This window comes from Mustela lutreola, chromosome 18 (assembly GCF_030435805.1).
Source record: "Mustela lutreola isolate mMusLut2 chromosome 18, mMusLut2.pri, whole genome shotgun sequence".
Lineage (NCBI taxonomy): Eukaryota > Metazoa > Chordata > Mammalia > Carnivora > Mustelidae > Mustela > Mustela lutreola.
In genome coordinates this window covers 35,223,916-35,246,503 of record NC_081307.1, presented here as the reverse complement: position 1 = coordinate 35,246,503, position 22,588 = coordinate 35,223,916, and the positions used below count along the sequence as shown (strand labels likewise).

The 22,588-nt window shown below is 38.4% G+C and overlaps 1 long non-coding RNA gene across 1 annotated transcript; it reads right to left on the bottom strand.

Annotated features, from left to right (window-relative positions):
• Positions 1-15,666: 15,666 nt before the first annotated feature.
• LOC131820625 (uncharacterized) lies at positions 15,667-22,524 on the bottom strand. Its single transcript, XR_009349724.1, has 3 exons — positions 22,433-22,524; positions 21,833-22,016; positions 15,667-15,840 (listed from the first exon to the last, which is right to left on the bottom strand). It is a non-coding gene; the product is annotated as an uncharacterized LOC131820625 (long non-coding RNA).
• Positions 22,525-22,588: the final 64 nt, after the last annotated feature.

The following is a 22,588-nucleotide window of genomic DNA, read 5'->3' as shown; positions in this document are numbered from 1 at the left end:
TCTCAGATGCAGGGGTCCCCAGGGCGCTCCCCACAGGGATATTACAAAGTCCTGGGAGTCTCACTGTGTTATTTTCCAATCGTGCCTGCAGGCTCTCATCATCACCTTCTCCGTGGGTCCTTCAAGCCAGCCAGCTCAGCAGCCTCCATGTCACACTTGGCTATGTCTCTTTCCCTTCGGGGCCTGGCCTCCTCCTCAGAGAACTGGCCCACAGCATCAGATAACAACCTTTCCTCTGCCCACTTTCGATTTCAAGCTGACAAAAAACAAAACAAAACAAAACAAAAACAAAAAAAAAACCCCTCTTTGTTAATGTTGGGAAAACCCTTCATTCTCTCTTTCTGTTTCTCACAGATGAATTATTTCTCCTCACTCCCTTCCCTCAAGACATTGAAATGTTGAGCCACAAAAGCCAAGAAGGAAATGCGATTGTAGACAACTTTAGCTTTCTCCTTTTATTGGTTAGAACTCTTCTGGTCAAGTGAACGGACACCCAACTCATACAGCATTCATTATGCATAAAGAATTGCGTTAGAACACCAAGAAAACTAAGGTGGAGTGTGGGCTTCCAGCAAGCTCTATTCCAGAATTCAAATGATGCCAGCAGGGTCTGGATTTCCTCTCTCCAGGTTTTGGCTCTACTTTCTCAGCTTGAACCTCCTCCCTGACTGATTGTCCATTCATTATCTCTGGTTAACCACATGATTTTAGCCTTAAGTCCGCTAGGGAAGAGAATGAGGGTCTCTTTCCCAGAAGGAACAGAAAAAAACTTTGTTACCTCCACATAGCTTGATTGGGTCACATTTTTCTCTCCTAAATTCATAATGCTCTGAACAATTCAAACCAAGCTCCCAAACTTTGTCCTGAGCTAGGAATGGAACTTCTCTGAGATTATATGGACTGAGGGTAGGAAGAATGATTTCTTGTGGCAATATGACTATGATTACTGAAAAGTGGGGGAAATTAATCTGGGAAACAAACAAGCAAAAACGGAACCTTTCCTATAAATAGTTTCAGAACTTCCCAGCCTGTGTGTCCATGACTCTCATTCTATTAAGAGGTAGCATCCAGTCATCCCCCAACACCCCAAACACACACACATATGCACACATCTTGAGTCAGGCTGGCCTAGCTCAGTAGAGTGGGACTTGTCTTGCCTACCAGCAGAAATAACACTCTACCATTTCAGGGACTAGCCCTTTTTAGGTCTGGAAGCTTTGCTCTCTTAGATCCTTGAACCTCCATGCTTAAAGTCCAGGATACACTGATGGAGAGAGAGGCCACATGCAGTGAGACAATGAGGTGTCTCAGCCTAGGGCCAACATTAAGGCCCCAGACCTGTGAAGGGAACGTTCTTGGACTTCCCAACTCAATATAGTTATCAAGTGAATGCAGGCATACTGATGACTTCAGCCAACACCACCTAGAGAGAAGAACCTCCCAGCCAACCAGCATGGGAAATAGTCAACCATGGTGGTTTTAGGCCACTGACACTTTGATTGCTTACACATCAAAAGGGAACTGATGGACTGATACATCCTCTCGCCCACTGCAGGGAAATTCCACTGAGATAAAGAAGCACAGAGTGTGGCATCTGTGTGAGGGAGAAGGAGAAAGCCCCAGGGACTGGGGCGTTCACCCATCTCCCTAAGGGAAGCACTCTGACCTCTGGCTCTTTTCTGTATGGTTCCTGCCTCCCCTAGTAGGACCCCCCCCTCCACGCTGTTCAAACAGGCAAGTTCACACTGTTGGTAAGTGCGAATTGGATTGGACAAAAAGGTGCATGAGTCATTTAGATTCTGAGAAAAGAATAAACTGGAGAGCTAACAGGAAAGAGAAGTCATTCAAAAAAAAACTTGATCCTAGTGCAGCAGACACTGTAATGCTGATTTGATTGTTCTGACCACAGAAAAGTGTGAAAAGCATAAGCTGGTTAAATTTGCTTTCGGGGGAAAAAAATAATAATAATAAGACAAAGGCAGTCATGAAGCTCTAGAGCCATCTCACCACCATTGATTTTCTGCTGTTTCATTGATCCTTAAATGATATGAAAATGGCTTCAAGCTGTAGGAATGAATCATTTAATCAGAATTAGACATTTTACTTATCTGTTGGCTGTAGATGTGTTAAAAACTGCATTGACTGAGGGTGCCTGGGTGGCTCAGTCATTAAGCGTCTGGCTTTGGCTCAGATCATGCTACCAGAGTCCTGGAATCAAGCCCTGCATCGGGCTCCCTGCTCAGCAGGAAGCCTGCTTCTCCTTCTCCCACTCCCCCTGCTTGTGTTCCCTCTCTCACTGTGTCTCTCTCTCTCTGATGAATAAATAAAATCTTTAAACAAAAGAAAACTGCATTGACTGAAGGAGAGCAGTTGATTTATTAAATAATTTATGTCATATACATATATGACGTACAGTACAAATATATGTATGATGCATATGTATATACACATACAAAGCCATGCTTCTTTCACTGCCAATACAATACTTAAAGATTAAGATGATTTGAGGTTTGTAAAACATTATTTTAAAACTAGAAACATTATTGTAAAATCCTTGTACTGATATGTATTTAAGGGGCTTTGGGGGTCAATTTTGAAAGTTCTTGATGGTTAGAAGAAAGCATTCATCTTCTGCTCCATAGTAAAATTAATCTGTGAAAACTACATATTATGAATATTTATCTCTGAACATAAAATGAATTCTAGTTAAGTTATAAGCAGAGCAGTTTGAGGATGGTTAGGGATTGAGAAAAGGCCTGGGAGCGAATTGGATGTGGAGGTGAGGTTTGGGAGGAGACAGGGTAATGATGTAGATTATTTTATATATATATATATAAAGTTATATATATATATATATATATATATAACTTTATTATTATAAAGTTATACAGGGAGAGGGAGATACAGTAATGTGATTTCTACCCTCACAGTCCTTTGTCCTTGTTACAAATTGTATCATTAAATTATGGTGTCACCCTGTCTCATCTGAATAAAAATGAATGTTAACATCCGTTCAGTGAACTTATTTCCTCAATTTTTTTGCTAAAGCAAAGTAAGAAGAAACAATAACAAAAAAAAATAGTTAAGTTAAATGTGAATATCAGAAACCATGGAACAGCTGTACTAAGGTATTATTCATTTAATCCATGATCCCAACCAGCAGATATTTATGGTAACAAGTTATACATCCAGAAGCATAGGTCCAAAAGTACTAATCAACCACTTCCGTGGCATTATTTGATGATAGGGTGCATAATAAAATGAAAGTGATTACCTGAGTGTCAGCTACCACCAATAAATGTCATTCCATGGTTCTATGCTAGGATTTCCCCCAATTTTATTTCCCATTTTATCACAAAATAATTCTCAATTTTTCTCTGTAATATTACCAATTCAAATCATTTTTAAAAGATAAAGACCTTCCCCATTCCTCTTAACTGGGTCACTAATTTTTCAAATATGACATTCCAATACTCAGAGATGAAGTGTACCTAAATTTAGAGGTAATGTTTATGGATTGATAAGCATTAGATCCACTCTTCAGATCTCCATATTGTAATTATACAGATGGAGAATGGTAGAATATCATTAAAGTCTAGTCTATTTGGGTTGGTAAAATTGAAAAAATGTCTTTGCAAAGACTACCCAATAATATAGAATTTTTAAAACCTTTTTGCCCACTAGCATTGTAACTAAAGTGGCATTTTTTTTAAGAGTCAGAATATAAAAATTATGGAAAAATCTTTGCTGTGTCATATAAATCTGAACCACACTGTGTCATAGAGTTAAGAAAAAAAAAATAAAATGAGTGGTACTTTTGTTAAAAATATTTCTACAGCTCCTGTTTTCAACAGCAAATAATCAGAATAGTGTAAAAAAATGGACCTGCGCTTGATAAATTTAGGCCTTAGTGAGGGTACCTAAAACCCAAGTCAAAGAAAGGAGAACATCTTTCTTAAGGATGTCCCTTTATATATAACATGTTGCACTCCTCAAACTGTCAGCATAATTTTTTATTCTAAAAATTATTAAAACAATGTGGCTAATACAAAAAATTACTTATTATAAAAAGGAAATGAACTATACCATGTGTAGCTTTTTACCAAATGATGTAGACAATGTTTATAGCTCTCTTGGATGGAACAAAGAGTGTCTCAAAAAAATGAGAACATAAAAATCCACTAAGACTTAAACTATGAAAAGACAAAACACAATTGTAGAATATATCTTACATCTGATTAAACAGTACTATTGTGAGATTAGATAAACATGCTTTGGCAACCATCATATCAATAATTGATTCCAAAAGAATCATCAGCAGATGCTAAAACTAGTAGATGCAAGTCTGATGAGCAACAGGAATTTATAATCCTTACTATCAAATGATCTCTAATAATAATGCAATAAATATTAATATCTATTTATTTATTGCAATAATATTTATTGCATTATTATTAGAGATCATTTTATTATATAATAAATAAACATTATTGAATTAACATTAATTAATACATTTATTTAAATATATTATATATTTATATATTGATTAATATAAATAAGTAAATATTATATAATGCAATAAATATTATTGCATTCGAAAAATATAGCATTACATGGGGGAAATGGGTAGACCCCCCCTTTATTTTTTTTTAAAGATTTTATTTATTTATTTGACAGACAGAGATCACAAGTAGGCAGAGAGGCAAGCAGAGAGAGGAGGAAGCAGGCTCCCTGACGAGCAGAAAGTCCAATGCTGGGCTCGATCCCAGGATCATGACCTGAGAGGAAGGCAGAGGCTTTAACCCACTGAGCCACCCAGGTGCCCCTAGACTCCACTTTAAAGACGTAATCAAAGTAAATATCAACAGGAGTCAGACAAAGTGACATCATGTACCTCCTGATGCTCAGGGACCACAACATAGTCCTGCGATAGTCCTGCCAAAAATGTATAAACCGAATCTAATTATGTGGCAGTGTCCCATAAAAGCAAGTTTAAGGACATTCTGCAAAATAACTGGCCTATATTCTTCAAAGTTATCAAGGTTATGAAAACAAAGAAAAACTGAGGAATGTTCCAGATGAAAGCAGACCAGAAGGACATAATAACCGAGGACGGTGTGTGATCCAGAATTTTCATTTGCTATAAAAGATTTTATTGGGATAATGGGCCAAAATGTGAATAATGTCCATAGATTAGATCATAATATCAATGTTAATGTTCTCATTTTGATAATAGTTATCTTAATTAGTAGGAGGATGTCTTTGTACTTAGGAAATATTTACTGAAACATTTGAGAATAACAGGGCATCATTTTGCCACTTAGTTTCAAAAACTGAAGAACAAGTATATGCAGAGACAGAAAATTATACTTTGTGGGGTACAACATATTAGAAAGCAAAAGAATGAGCAATAAAGCAAAGCAAAGGTGACAAATGTTGACACTTAGGGAATCTAGATAAAAAGTATATGGAAATTCTTTTTAATATTCTTGCAACTTTCTTGTAAGTCTGAGATCACACCAAAGTAAAAAGTTGAAAAAAACTTCTGAGCACTTTTTATCATTGTTTTCAAGCACTATCAGTTGTTATGATCTTCTCAGACATATTTTCAGTCAAAGGTCCAAAATTTTATAGCAAAGTCCTATTTAATCAAAGACTGTTAACAAAATTATTTCCTGTGAAATATTAAAAACTGGTAGCATGAATTCCTCTAGGTTCTGTTTGCGCATCCTCATGAACAAGGACAAGGTAGTTATTTATGTGCATAGAGGCAGTTTAGCTAGAATACATTAAGGACAACATTAGCGGTCTATATGGGGTAAAGAGATTTTGTAAGGCAATAGATATATTAAGCAATATTAGAAAGTTTTAATATTGACTTAATGTCTGTGGATAAATGACATTATCTTTAACTACACCGAAGTTATGATACAATTTGTTTTATAAAGAAAAACACCAGCACCAACAACAAAATCCTTGTTTTACGAGTAAAGTTGTGTTCAGAAACCTGAAAACATTGCAAAAAAAAAAGACTTTTATTATCACTCTCAAGGATCTTTCCTTTGATTGAGTTAAAACGTACACATGGAACATAATCACAAGTGTAATTCTGTATATAAATAATTAAATAATAGCATGAAACAAACAAATACTGTTTCATTTACATGTCTTTATTTGGAAAAAGATTTTGTATTTAAGTGAATAGTCAAGGTAATTGACACCTGACCCATCAAAGTGAGTTTTGACTTACAAGGTATCTCTAAAAGGCATTGTTTGATTTAATAATAGATTTAGGGCCAACTGTGATTATTTCCTATTCTCTGCAGTAATAGAGAAGGTTTTGTTCCTGCACATTTTTTCTTACCTTACGATGTTGTTTTCTAGGCCTTGGAGTCTTCCCCATTTCTGAGTGCTTCAAAGGAAATAGGGTTTGGTAATTCAAACCATTGTTAGAATAGCTAATAGGATCAGTATGCTCTGGCTCTTGGTCCATAGTCTTCTGATTCAAAATATAATTGGGCTAGCTTTAGTGCTTGTAATTTTAGATAACACAGAAGCATTTATAGATTTATTTTCCGATTCTTGGCTAAAGTCTTACCTATAGATAAATATGTTACAGTGATTAGCACAGCATAAAGAAATCATAAAATGTTGGTGAAACGAAAAGCAGTTTTCTTCACGAGTCTGGTTCTAAGTGTTGAGGACTGTAGGATATTTCAATGAAGGGAACTGTCCCTTGGCAGTTTGCCTTTCTAAATCGCAATAAAAATAGCTTTGAATTATGAGGTAAGGAAAAACATCTCGTTAATTTTATTGTGGTCTTCTGATTTTGAATAAAGAGATTAAGAATAAAAAGAGAGGGACACCTGGGTGGCTCAGTGGGTTAAAGCCTCTGCCTTCGGCTCAGGTCATGATCCCAGGGCCCTGGGATCGAGCCCTCTTCTGGGCTCTCTGCTCAGCGGGGAGCCTGCTTCTCCCTCTCTCTCTTTCTCTGCCTGCCTCTCTGCCTACTTGTGATCTCTGTCTGTCAAAAAAAATAAAAACAAAATCTTTAAAATAAACAAATAAATGATAATTTTTAAAAAGAATAAAAAGAGAAAAAACACATGGATTTCCTACTACCTTTGAACAGGTTCTCTAAGAGTAAAACTATGAAATCCCTATATTTCAGATCACAACTGTAGTTTACTCAATTAATAAATGAAAGAAGAATTGTCCAAAGTTGAGCAATCCTTCTTTGCCATGTTGGTTTTCGGTTTTCTGGCCCATTGTGAACGACTGAATAAAAGTTAGTGGGAATACAAACACCAGAGAAGAATGGGAATGACCAAGTTAACCCCTGGGTTGTTTAGAGCGGATGGTCATGGAGAGAGTGCGGTGAGGGACACACAGGTGCACCGTGTTTGGATGGCATGACTTGTCCAATAACGTCGGATCCATCTGGTGTGCCTGCCCCAGACAGCTCACACTGGCCAAGTACTTACCATGGGACGTTACACAGATGATCTCCTTTCTTTATCCTGCTTTTGAGATGAGAACAACGCAGCAAGATTGGACTTGCCCACATTTCAAAGCTAGGAAGTCCCTAGGCAACTGTTCCCACCCAGACATGCTTCTCCTACTGTGCAAACCAACACAGAGCTTAGCGTTTGGCCTGAGGGAGCACTTCCTAATCTTCCTGCCTCTCACTTTCCATCCTGTTTGCCTACTAATTCTTTGATTCATCCAGTAATGCGGAAGCTTCATAAAGATACCCCCCACACACCTCCTGGGGTTTTGCCCAAGGGCTTTTGTACCCAGCCTGAGGTGACTCTGGAAGACTTCAGACCCGCCCGCCCGGTGCCTGGGGTCCCACACCGCCTCACAGCCAGCCTGTGCCGGGCCTGCCCTGGCCTGCGAGGCACTCTGGCTGTCATCACCACTCTATTTCCAGTTTGTGAAATTAGGTAACTGGGGCGTTTCCTTATGAAAGGACAGGAGGAGGGTGATTTCCTTTAACTAAAACTTTGATTTGCAAGGATTCATGCATTGTGTTTGGCTGCTGGCTGGCTTTCAGAGAGTTGGCATTATGCTAATTAAGAATCGACCATTCATTCATTCATTCATTCAGTAAATACATATTGTGCACCTGCTGATAACCTGCTAGGCCTCCTGACCTAAATGCTGTCAATGTAACAGCAAACAATTTAGGCAAACTCCCTGCGTTTTTCTAGTGGAAACAATGACGGAGAGAGAGAGAGAGAAAAATGAAGAGATGTCGGGTGTGGCTGACTGGTGTCAAGAGGACTGAAGCAGGCTAAGGATAAGAGAAAGTAGCCAGAAAAGAGTTGGTATTTGTGCAGTGTGACCAGGAAGGGCTCTGACAGTATTTAATCAGAGCTCTGAAGGAAGCAAAGGAGAGACACATGGAAATCTGGGACAAGGGTATGTTAGAGCTGAGGACACATCAGATGCAGAGACCAGGACTTAGACTCCGTTTTACATTGACTCTCTAGTTATAGATTTTTTTTAAAGATTTTATTTATTTATCAGAGAGAGAGAGAGAGAGAAAGCACAAGCAGGAGGAGCAGTAGGTGGAGGGAGAAGCAGGCTCCCTGCTGAGTAGGAAGCCCGATGGGGACTCCATCCCAGGACCCGGGATCAGGACCTGAACTGAAGGCAGACACTTAACCAAATGAGCCACCCAGGCGCCCCCTCTACTTAAAGATTTCATGCAAAGCAGATTCTTCCCGTGAGTACCTGGGAGAAGGTGCGTACCAATGGCAGCAGTGAGCACAGTCATCCCCTCTGTGTGATTCTGTGGCACGGACACAGCCTGAGAAAGGACATCTATGGCATAATCACAGAGCGCTTCCTCCATGTGTCTAATATCAAAGGAGAAATTTAATGCAGAGTAGATTTCATTCCCAAATCGACTTTCAATTTGTTGTAGTTAAAAGCACTCTCCACCAGAGGTCAGCCGAACACCAAGAATGAATCGGTGATTTTCAAAGTTACCCAGTCTCAATTCTGGACTAAGCTTCATCTCAGTGGAATTGTTACTTCTCTTCCTTTCTTTCCTGTTTTTCAAAAGCTTAATTTAAATGCCAAGGCTTTGCAAACATTGTGTTGTTTTTGTTATATAGCTAGATCTTGGTAATAAATTCTGTTTTTTATTTTATTTTTCAGTGTTCCAAGATTCATTGTTTATGCACCACACCCAGTGCTCCATGCAATACGTGCCCTCCTTAATACCCACCATCGGACTTTTTAGGGGGACTCACCACCCAGGTTGGCGTGGGCCTAGGGCAGGTGTCAGAACACAGGACATGGGACTTCCCGTGCCAGAATCAGAAAAGTCCTAAGCAAAGTGGGAGTGAGCGATCACCTACTGCAGTGACTCCTAATGTTTGTTTAGCAAGCCCTTTTGTTTTTTTCTTTTTTAAATTTAGAAGTCCAGGCAACAGAGCATTCTGATTCAGAAGGCCTAGAAAGCTGAATTTTTAACAAGCTCCTTGACAGTTTGGCTATAAGAAGACCTAGGTTTCAGAAACACCAGTTTTAAGATTTTTATTTATATTCTTTGGACAGGGGGGTATGCGATATTAGTTTAAGAATATAAACTCACTGTGATTGAGAACCATATAGTATAATGATTTTATCTACCCCCCAAAATAGTTTTTACTAGGCAATAAGTAATTTATCTTTATTTACATTGATTTATATGTAAAAATAAGTATTTTTCCACCCATTAGAGATTAAAAACCAGTAATTTAGAACTCACACTACTGTCTAAATTATAATCATAATAGTGATGATGTATTGATTGGCTGCTATATGCTTGAAATATAATCCTGATGTGGGGCTTGATTCCAGGACTGCAGGGTAATGACCGGAGCCAAAGGCAGATGCTTAACTGACTGAGCCACCCAGGCACCCCTGTGTTTTGTACTTAGAGATTAGGATACTATAGCTCAAAGATGTTGAATAAGTTTCCTGCACAAAACAACTAGAAAATGGCAACCTGGTATTTAACCATAAGTCTAGGACTAAAAAACTCATTTTCTTTTTGTTAAAATAACCATGCAGTCTCCAAATTTTAACTTTTAGCATTTTTCAGTGCGACTTCTCCAGGCATTGGTGGAAAAATGAAAGAGACCATATTTAGGGGAGTCTGGGTGACTCAGTCAGTTCTGTGTTTGACTCTTGATTTCAGCTCACGGCCATGATCTCAGGGTCGTGGGATCAAGCCTGGTACTCATAGGAGGGTTTGTGTGAGATTTTCTCCTTCTGCCCCTCCTCACCACTCCTCTCTAAAATAAATAAATTCTTTAAAAAATAAAAATTGAAAAAACCAAAAAGGCTATAGTTATTACTCATAAAGTGAATCTCTGAAGTACTTTTCCCTCAGAAATAATTAATGCATGTCTTAGGTATCCATTCAAGACCCCAGAAAAAAGCAGGAGTCATCTTTCTGAAATGTCAGTTAGAGTTGATAGTAAATGTTTAATTTAAAAATGTATTTTGTATTAAAAATATGGATATATTTTATGGCATCAAATGTGAAATTCTCATAAATTCCTAATATTGTTAGAAACTTCCAAAAAATGTTACAGTCACAGAATGCTCTCATTCACGCCCCCTCCATTTTTAGGGAAAAACTTGGAAAACACTGATATAATTGATACTCTTATTTCAAAGCTGTTTTAGGTTTGTAAACTATATTTTATATGTATATATACAAACAAAATATATGTGTGTGTGTGTGTGTGTGTGTTTCAATGCAAAAGACATTGGTACCAGTCAGATGAAATCTAGAAGGAGAAGAGGGTCAAAGCCGGGGTCTAAGGGATGGTCAGCCCTAACAATGGCTGAAATGTTTGCACGGCAACGATGCTGAGGCATCAGCCAATTATGTCAAAGCATGTCTTGAAAACCGAGAGAGCTCCATTTTGAAGGAATGGGGGAAGGAAGATGAAGAAGAAGAACCAAGGTACAAATGTACAATGTCGGCACCGATTCTATTGATGTGAGAGAACCTTCTAACTAAGGGGACAGTTGGAAAAACCTTCTTTACTCCTTATCAGCTTAGATCAGATTTGGCAAAACCGCATCCCTTCCATGGCCAAGCCAGTACTGTAACTAGTGTAATGGGGGGGGTGAGGGGGAGGCGTGAGAGGAAAGTCAGGAGCAGCCGCTGGTGGAGAGGAAAGTCTACCTCCTCTGGTCCTCCGGGAGAAGGGCCCCATGCTGCCAAGGCTCTGATTTGTGTAGAAAAGCTGGAACGATGGAGTTTTACGGTAAAATCTCCTGCTTCTGGCTTCCAAATAGGAGTGCATCGAGCGAGGCGGGCCCTGCCCAGAGGACCCACAATGCAGTGGCAAGTGGTGGGAGAACTGGAAGACAAGCAGCGTGGCAGGGTCCGAGGTAGGACGGAATGCTCTGCAAAGATGATGCAGAGGAAGTGCCGGAATGCCGGAAGAGGGGAAGTGATGCTTGGGTTTCATTGGCTCAGCTCCAAATATCTAAGAAGAATCACAGCTTTCAGGGTTGGACTGTAACATTACTGGCTTGAGTAGATTTTTAGGAGTGAGCAGTCAAATGAGGCGGCTAGGGATCAAGTCTGGCCACCAAGTCCGATGCGACTTCCGTTTCCTTCAGGGCAGCCAACAGAACTCACATTTACTAAGGATGCAATAGTGCCATCTAATGGCAACTTAGAATCATCACTTAAAAATCCCTAGAAAAGCGGTGCCTGGGTGGCTCAGTGGGTTAAGCCTCTGCCTTCAGCTCAGGTCATGATCCCATGGTCCTGGGATCCAGCCCCGCATCAGGCTCTCTGCTCAGTGGGAAGCCTGCTTCTCCCTTTCTCTGCCTGCCTCTCTGCCTACTTGTGATCTCTATCAAATAAATAAAAAAAATCTTAAAAAAAAAAAATCCCTAGAAAAGACATGGACAGACACTTCTCCTAAGAAGACATATGAATGGCTAACAGACACATGAAAAAAATGTTCAACAGCATTAGCCATCAGGGAAATGCAAATCAAACCACAATGAGATACCACCTTACACCAGTTAGAATGGCCAAAATTAACAAGACAGGAAACAACAAATGCTGGTGAGGAGGTGGAGAAAGGGAAACCCTCTTACACTGTTGGTGACAACACAAACTGTTACAGCCACTCTGGAAAACAGTATGGAGGTTCCTCAAGACATTAAAAATAGAACTGTCCTATGACCTTACAATTGCATTACTTGATATTTACCCCCAAGCTACGGATATAGTGAAAAGAAGGGATACATATACCCCAATGTTCAGAGCAGCTTATGTCCACAATAGCCAAACTGTGGAAAGAGCTGAGGTGTCCATCGACAGGTGAATGGATAAAGAAGATGTGGTCCATGTATACAATGGAACATCACTCAGCCATCAGAAAGGATGAATACCCACCAATTTCACCAACATGGGTGGAACTGGAGGGGATTATGTTAAGTGAAATAAGTCAAGCAGAGAAAAACAGTCATCATATGGTTTCACTCATATGTGGATCATAAGGAATAGCAAAAAGGACCACAGGGGAAGGGAGGGAAAACTGAAAGTGAAGAAATCGGAGAGGGAGACAAATCATGATAGGCTCTGGACTCTGGGAACCAAATTGAGGTTATAGAAGGGAGGGAGTGAGGGGCTGGGGGGGGCGGTAACCAGGTGATGGGCATTTAGGAGCACACATGAGGTGAGCACTGGGTGTTATATGCAACTAATGAATCATTGAACACTACATCAAAAACTGATGAGGTACTATATGCTGGCTAATTGAACATAATAAAAAAATTAAAAATTAAAATTAGAAATTAAAAACATAAAAATTTAAAATTTAAAAAATCACTAGAAAAATGATGATTGTCCTGACAACGTATCACTGTTTCAGATAATGTTAGAAACCTTATTTTTAAATTCCATACCTTAATCAAACTAGGAATCAACCAGGATTTTTTAAATTATTATTAAAAGATTAATATATTTCCCACTATATATAACTATAACATACTCCACTGTTCCCTCACCAAAAAATCTCAAGTATGAATCACTGTCAGTCTGAAAATAAAGATTTTGGAATAGTGGTGGTGACTAAATTTTCTTTTAATGCTTTGATAGCTACTAGATGATTCTAGTTTACAGTCATACCAATGAGCATAAGCTCATAAGCTCAGTCTTAAAAATTATTTCAGCCCTCTGATGCCCTGAGATTTTCTTTGTTACCCTAGAGAAACCGCATGGGATGTTTGTTAGGAATCAATCAAGTCAATTAAAGTCTACGTATTTGTCACCTCTATGAGTATAAATGTGTGCCCAAATGTCACCAACACAAGCTGTTGAAAAGACAATAAAAATCTATACATTGACTATAGCCCATCCTCCTGGATGGCTAATTCTAACCCAATTCATTGTTTTTGAGCTGTTTTGCACTTCTTTCTAAATTGTAGGTAACTGATAGGTATCTCAGGTATGTCCTCTCTGGTAAGGATGGAACTGACTTCCTTTTCCTCCCCAAAACACATTGTTGGCCTCCGTTGGAAATTCATTTCAATATTTTTTTGCACTATATACATTTTTAATGTTCTGAATTTTCCTTTAAACTGTTTATAACATTTACCTACCTCCTCCCTTTATGAGTAAAATTCTTAAAACTGGGGAAGTGGTACATAATCAATAACAAATTTCCCAACATTAACCATGTTTTCAAGAAGTGAAGGGGAAAGTCCTTTTTTATACTAAGAACAACTATTCTAAAGTGCTCTGGCAATTAAACGGTTACAGACAACTTATAATTAATCCCTAAGGATCTTGCCTCATGACCACTAAGTTTCAACTTAAAAATGAGGCATTTTTCAGTGCAAAGGTTTGAAAAGCTAAAAACAACCATCCTGTCAAGTTTTAATTTAACAAATATAAATTAAAAATTTTTAAACATTAATTCAACAAAGCAACTTATGTAAGTGGCAAATATTACACATTCGCTGACTTGTTTGTTAAGCATTCAGGAAAAATTTGCTTATTTACTATTTACTTTGCCCACACTTTACTTTGAAGGAAAAAAAAATTCAATATTAACTTTTCTAGAAGAGGATTTGAATCCCTGCTTTCTTATTTCTTTTTGATCTTTAAAAAAGCCAAGACTGTGAATAGCTGTGAAATCAGGATGACATAGTGAAAAGGGAGTGTGGAAAAACAATATGCAAAAAAAAATGGACATACTTTTAATTAATTTAACCTGTTGTGCATTGTTTTCATACTTAATGGAGTATGTATTCAGAGCATTCTCTGTGTGTGTGTGTGTGTGTGTGTGTGTGTGTGGTTTTGGTTTGGTTTGGTTTTTAGGTTTTTTGTTTTGTTTTGTTTTTTGGCAGGATGGCTATGATTGGGAATACAGTAACACAGAAGAAATCCTCTGAGGTATAATTTTAAAATCACTCTCCAAAAGCATAGCTAAAGGAAATTCGGCCATGAGCTGAACAAGCTTTCTGGATGCTAGATTTTTTATTATTGTTTATGATCTTAAGCATTTTTAAAACAGGTAAAAAGTTATCAAGAGCCCTTCAACCCAGTGTCACTAAAGATTAAAATTGTGGCTTACAAATGTTGACAGTCATCTCTAGAGTCAGAAAGCTTTGTCTTAGGGGCCAAAGTCTTCTGAGAGATTTTCAGAGAATTGCTTCATCCGGGACTCCCGTTCATAGCAACGTCTTGTCTTGTTTTCATAGGGAAATGGTCTAACATATTTTCCAGAACCAGAAATCAGAACTTTGCTGGATTTTGCCTGGGCTTAGTCTGTCACACTCCATCAGTGCATTATATACACTTCTTTAATGATATTTATAAAGCTTTGATAAATTTTATTAAATACATAGAGAGTAAAATACATATTACACACACACATGAATTGAGTGATCATTTTGGGAGATTTTAGATTTAGGGAGTCAGAGTATTTATCTCAGATAAAAATTTCCTGTACGGGGGCACCTGGGTGGCTCAGTGGGTTGAGCTTCTGCCCTTTGCTCAAGTCATGATCCCAGGGTCCTGGGATCCAGCCTGGTCTCAGGCTCCCTGCTCAGCGGGGAGCCTGCTTCTCCCACTGCCCCTCCCTTCCTTCATGCTCTATCTCTCTCAAATAAATAAATAAAACCTTTTAAAATGTTTCCTTTATCTTCTACCAAAGAATATTTCCATATAAGCTGAAAATATATTATTATTTAAAAGGAACATGGCAAAATGAAGGGCATAAACTCAGGTGACTATCTAAGAAAAGAATGATTTTTATTCATGTTTCTATCAACTCCCAATATTCTTTTTATTTCTTTTAAAGATTTTATTCATTCATTTGACAGAGAGAGAGAGATCACAAGTAGGCAGAGAGGCAGGCAGAGAGAGAGGGGGAAGCAGTCTCCCTGCCAAGCAGAGAGCCGGATGTGGGGCTGGATCCCAGGACCCTGAGATCATGACCAGAGCTGAAGGCAGAGGCTTAACCTACTGAGCCACTCAGCCACTCCCCACTCCCAATATTCAATGCAAATATATGTTCAAACAGTATCTCCCATTTTTCTAAAGAAATTTATTCACATAATTTTTCGTCAGTCTGATGGGTCAACTGTATACTACTGGGACATTTCAATATTAACTGTGGACAGTTAGCTATCTACCAAGGTCAAGTAATCATAATTGAGATAAAATTTACTTACGGTGAAGTGTGTCTTTGGCATAGTGGTAGTGGATTCAGAGCATAGTGGGGCATTTTGCCGTGGGGCCCTCTCCCCTTGACATTCCCCAGACCTCGAGCTGAGCTGCACATTTTCAAGGTCATGCTAGAAAAAATGATAGATAGGAAGACAGATGGATACATAGACAGATGACTTTAGATACACCAAGAATCATCATGCATTGCTGAGTCACAGTTTTAGACATATAAGGACTTGTCAGTGGGGTACTAATAAACATTTAACAACTAGCTTTCTGGGAAAAAGAAAAACAAAGTGTACATAGACACATGTACATAATTTTACTTTGGATGTGATGCATGTAACTTACACACAGTACAATATGCAATAGTCTGAATTTTATAGTTCATGTAGCTAATTGATTTTCACAGAATTCTTTCATTAATTCTCACCAAATTCTTCTCGTCATAGTCAGGTTATGGTTGCAATTGAAAAATGAACACAGTGACTTACAGTTGACTTTAATGCTGATTAATATTTTTTATGTTAATGAGTAAGTCAAAAGCAAAACAATGGAGGCTTGTTCATCATTGCCCTAAGCAGCTTCTTGGCAGCACTGGATAATAGTTTTTGAATACTGGAAGCCGAGTTCCTCAATTTTTGTGCTATGTACTGTGTAACAACTATATCCTACTTTATTGTTTTAAGATTTTATTTATTTATTTATTTGACAGAGAGAGAGAGAGAAAGCACAAGCAGGGGGAGTGGCAGGCAGATGGTGAGGGAGAAGCAGGTTTCCCGCTGAGCAGGGAGCCCCATGTGGGGCTGATCCTAGGACCCTGTGATCATGACCTGAGCCGAAGGCAGATGCTTAACCTACTGAGCTACCCAGGTGCCCCAATGCATCCCACTTTACAGTTGGATTGCATTGCTTTCTTAAGTTTATGCCAGAGATGGGCAGAGAGCCTGTATGTCAAATCCAGCTGCCTCCTGTTCTTGTAAATAACGTTTTCTGGAGGGGCGCCTGGGTGGCTCAGTGGGTTAAGCCCTGCCTTCAGTTCAGGTCATGATCTCAAGGTCCTAGGATCAAGCCCTGCATCAGGTTCTCTGCTCAGCAGGGAGCCTGCTTCCCCTTCTCTCTCTGCCAGCCTATCTGCCTACTTGTGATCTCTCTGTTAAATAAATAAAAATATATATTTTTAAAAAATAACGTTTCCTGGAGACACGGCCACATCCATTCCTTTATGCATTATCTGACTGCTTCTGAGCTACAGCAGCAGAACTGAGTAGTTGAGATAGAGGTTGTACGACTTGCAAAGCCTTAAACATCTACTCTCTGGCCCTTTACAGGATCAGTTTTCTGACTCCCAAAATAAACCACTAGTTAGCGAGAGAACTTTCTGTGATAATCAAACTCTCTTTATCTGTGCTGCCTAATACGGCAACCACCCAAGCACAAGTGACTACTGAGCACTTGAAATGGGGCCATGGTGACTGAGGAGCTAAGGTAAATTTCTATTGAAATTAATTTAAATTTATATAGCTGTATTTTGCTGGTACACACTATGTTACATGGCATAGGTGACTACACCCTGATTTGTAGCATTTGCTCATTTCTGGAGTATAAATACATCCCCTGGGGCCAATTTCAAGCCACCAGTGTGATATCCTTGAATCACAGGTTGAAAAGAAATACACAATATCGTATTGTATTTCTACCACACAGACCCGACATAAATAGACATAAATAACGTCAAGAGCACAGACAAAAGTAAAATATTAAGAAAAAATTAGGAACTGCTAAGTTTTGAGTATTACTTTGTTTTTGTTAAAATTTTTAAATTATAAGTTTGTATCATTTAATTTTAATAGTAGTTGTGTTTTACAACGGATGGCAAAAATCCTGAAAAATATTAGCAGTTGTCTCTCTGGAGCCAGAACAATCCAGCTTCAGCGGCCTCCTGAGGGAATGTACCCCATGCTTTACCTCTATACGCAAATTAAATTGAACTGAAAGATATTAAGATATTAAGGACTTAAGGTGAGTGAAGGAGAATGCTGAAAAAGTGTGCTCATCTGACACTCATCTGTGATAGTGGATATACAGCCAATGGCAAGGCATTTTCAGTTGTGCAAAGAACAGTGTTACGGGAGAATGGAAGCGATAGAATATGGCTTTATAACCTGGGATTTCAGATCCTTGAAAGGACTTCAGATGAACCCTCTGAAATTGCAGGCAAATCTTACGTGAATATACAGAAAACATTTTGTTAGAAATAAGTCAACATTTCTGGGTGCTGGGGAATCATGATTTTGAGAATTTTAAAACTGAAGGGGTTAGCCTCACTGAAAAATTTGATCAGCACACTGGAGAATTAAATTAAATATAATGAGTTGGGGCTGAAAACATAAGCCTTGTGGATTTCCAGACTGAAGCAAGTAAAAGCCAATGAGAGTTGGGTCTACCTGAGAAACTGAGTCTAGGGTGCTCCTATGAGCCTGGGGCAGAAGCCAGACTCACCACTTTGAAACTACTTGAAATAAAGAATTTATCAATCCAAACGTGTACTGAAGGATTTGTATAAAATTCAGTACAGAGGGACAATAGGAAAAAATAGGAAAAGAAAAAGTGATAAAGATATATGCCAGGTAGATTTGACAACTCTAATGTAGGTCCACTTGAAATTTTAGAGGAGGGAGATAAATATTGAAATGAATTATAACTGAGAATTCTTCACAATTGAAGATTTGGAGACATATTTGCAATGGGTATATCAAACAAAAATTAATACCCCAACTATTTAAACAATGACAAATCAATAAGGAAAAGTTAAATAAATAAAGAAAAAATAATCAAAGGAAATGGATAATTTGTAAACAAGAAAAGATGTTCCATTTCAACAAATTTAGGAAATATATACTTAAATGATAAGAAGATGCCATTTTGTATTTACTAGATTAAAAATACTGGAAATGTAAACTTGGTGAGGATATGGGGCAGGAAAAACATTTATATACTGCTGGTTATAGCAAAAATGGGGGAGGTACACACATATCATGATCCAGCAAACCCACGTCGTGGTCTGAGAAACTCATAGACAAGCACACATACAAGGAGTTTCACTGCATTTTGCAATACAGAAAAGTTCACGCAACTTAAACACTCAATAGATAAATACATTGTGACCATATATTTGTACACTGAGATCCAGGTCAATCAAAATGAACAAATTATAATCACACATACCAATACATATAAAATTAAAAAAAATAATGACAGGAAAAAAATTAGGATGTATGTTAATCTGTTAGATTAGTTACATCTAACTAGATGCAACATAATCCATTGATAAGAGAAAAAAGGTATGATTTTACTGTATCCAGTTCATGTTCTTTTTTTAAGAAAAGACTTGGTACAAATATGACAGAAGCCTACAATTTACTAAGTACAAATGTTTATTGTAGTGTTCTCTGTATTTCCTTCTTTAAAAACTTTATAATTTAAAAATTTTAAAAGATTCAATCAATGTTACTCTAGAGATAAAATCTCAAATTTTATGAAATTATTGGTTAATTAATTTTAAGACATTTTGGTATCTCATAAAGTCCAGAGTGATGTAAGATAGGTAATACATTTCATAGTAACAGAAATGTTCATTTCATATATGTTATATATATATATGTTTTATATATGTTATATATATGTATATATACACACATTAATAGCAAAATTATAGAAGTATATATTTTTTAAAAGCCATTTCAAGTTTTAAAAGTGTGTTTGCATATAGTAAGGTTTTAAGTATTCAGTTCTCTACATCGTTAATATACAGTTGGATCAGCTTTTTTTGTCATGCTTGTTTCTGTTCTCTTACCATTTTTACATTAAAACTGGTGTGAGGGGCTCCTGGGTGGCTCAGTCAGTTAAGTGTCTGACTCTTGATTTTGGTTCAGGTCATGATCTGAAGATTGTAGACTGAGCCCCACATCGGGCTCTACGTTCAGAATGGATTGGGTTTGAGATTCTCTCTCCCTTTCCTTCTGCCCCTCTCCCTGTGCTCTCTCTCTCTAATCATCTTTTTAAAAATTAAAAAAAAAAAAAATAGCGTGAAAGGGCTTTTTATTAAAAAGTGAATCTAAAGCATTTTGGCTTACTTTTCTAAAAATTTAAGTGTAAAAAGTCTTTCCTGGTTGGTTTTTTATTTAGAATATCCATTAAAGGAGCACCAGGGTGGCTCAGTTGTTGAGCATCTGCCTTTGGCTCAGGTCATGATCCCAGTGTCCTGGGATCAGGCCCCACATCAGGCTCTCTGGTTAGGAGGCTGCTTCTCCCTCTCCAGCTCCCTCTGCTCGTGCTCCCTCTCTCGCTGTCTCTGTCATAAATAAATAAAATCTTAAAAAAAAAAAAAAAAAACACACACACACACCCACTCAGAAGACACTTGCCACATTAAATAGCACTGACTACCTTTTCGAAGCCACTGCCCTCAAAGACCACACCTCACATTGAAAATGAATTGACCAGACTTATTAGAGTCCCCTAATTATTGTGCTTTAAATTTCATCCTGAAGAACTCTGTGTACTCTAAGTGTTAAATGAACTAAGGATTGCCCTGAAACTACCAGTCAGCCAGAGTGACTGACAACTTTTTTCACTGTGTGATGAGAACATAACATTAAATATTTGTTGAATAAAGAATGAAAATCAGAGTAAAGAGATCTTTCCCTTAGGAACTAGGTTATATTGTTTCTCTGGGTTCTTGATCTAACTATATTTGTGATTGTTTAAAGTACCCTTTTATTTTATCTATTTTTTAGAAGATTTTTATTTATTTGTGACAGAGAAAGCGAGACACAGAGCAGGAACAGGTAGAGGGACAGAGGGAGAAGCAGACTCCCCGCTGAGCAGGGAGCCTACAGAGGGGCTCCATCCCAGGACTCTGGGATCCTGACCTGAGCAAAAGGCAGATGCTTAACTGACTGAGCCACCCAGGAGCTCCTGAATTTCCCTTTTAAAACCAATGAACCAAGTCACATAAAAGGGAGAAGCGAACTCAGCTGGGAATCGGGGCTCATGACATCAGTTCTGCTACTAACATAGCTGTCTGGGCTTGACTTCTATGGCTTTCCAGGCCTCAGCACCTTCATCTTTAAACTGAATTCATAACCAGATACTTTTTAATGTTTCGTTTACTTTCATGATTCCTAACTGGAGGGCTGGAGCAATTTTGAATAAATGAGACGTAAAAGACTTTTCTATCCAACTAAAGGGCCAAGCTAGACATTTTGTCTTGACAAGTCTTTCTCTTCATGTGTATTACTATTTAGCACTGCGCCCGGGAAATATCAGTGGTAAATGAAAATGTTAGTCTATTCTCCCCAAAATGTTCCTTACAATTTCCCTCTTCCTCATTCTTATTTTTGTTGTCTTAATTCAGGCCATTAGCATCTTTTTCATGAACTACTGCATTTTCTCCTAATCCACCATGCTTTTCATTTCTCTGTACCCCTTTTACCTCCAACATTTCCCCGGTATCCTTCCTCAAGCCCTGATTTTAGGGGTTAAAGTCTAACCTAAACAGGAAGTCCAATATCTTCCTCAATCTGTTTTTCTTATTTTTCCAGTTTAATCTTTTTACCAACTTCTTTCTTCCCTCCTATCTTTAGACACCCAGTCTCTCCTCCTCCAGACAAGGCAAAGAAGTTGCTTTGTTAAATCGGTCATGTGTTTCCCCCATTTTGTGCTTTGGGCCACACTGTCTCTGCTCCACATGTCTGCTCCCCTTCTCCTTCCAGTGAAACCTATTTATTTTTTCATTCCTGTTCAAATATCACTTTTTAAAAGATTTTATTTACTTATTTGAGAGAGAGAGAGAGCAAGCATGAACAAGGAAGAGAGGGAGAAGGAGAAGCAGTCGTCCTCAAACATCACTCTTATTGAAAGTTTCTCTGAATACACTGGGAGAAAATTTCTCCCTCCCTCACCTGGAATCCTCTCATAGGACTTTTACACAACTGTATTTCAGAACCTACCTTGACTCATACTTAGTTGCTGCCCTCTCTACTTTCACTGTTATGTCATGTGCTAATTTATTTATCCATCCATCCATTCATCAGTTATTAAAGATCTGCTACTCACCAAGCACGTTGTTAGAATGCAGGAGCGAGGGGCGCCTGGGTGGCTCAGTGGGTTAAGCCTCTGCCTTCAGCTCTGGTCATGATCTCAGGGTCCTGGAATGGAACCCAGCATTGGGCTCTCTGCTTGGTGGGGAGCCTGCTTCCTCCTTTCTGTCTGCCGGGTGCTCTGCCTACTTCTGATCTCTCTGTCAAATAAATAGGATTAAAAAAAAAAAAAGAATGTAGGCATGAGCTGTGAAAATGGATTCCAGTTTTCAAGTAAGTGTACTGTCTATGTGGAGAGGCAACTTTAAATAAATTTTAATATGCAAAATAGAATATTAAGTGCTGTGGTAGGGTATGGTCTGCAGAGGATACTCTGGAAGAAAAGAGGAGAAAAATCTTATGGCACAGGTGGGTAGGGATTATGCCCAGAGAATTTCCCTGGCCGGAGGAATTAATTTATTAACAATCCAGAGTCTAACCTAGCATTAAAGCTCAGTGAATGTTCTTAAATACACTTTGTCCCGGAATGCACGAAGGCTTGCTGTCGCCAGTGTGTTTGATAAGGGCTGTGAGCAGTGAAGGTACCAGAGATATGAAGAAATTATGAACACAGTACCCAGCATTTCCACCGCACCAGACTTCCACAAGGAAAATGTTCTGCACACACTGAAGGCAGGTATATTAACTGCATATAACTCCACTAATAAAGACAAATGGTTGCCTCCAAGCCGACTCAGACAACTATGAAGCGCGAGAGAAACAGCCCCGGGCA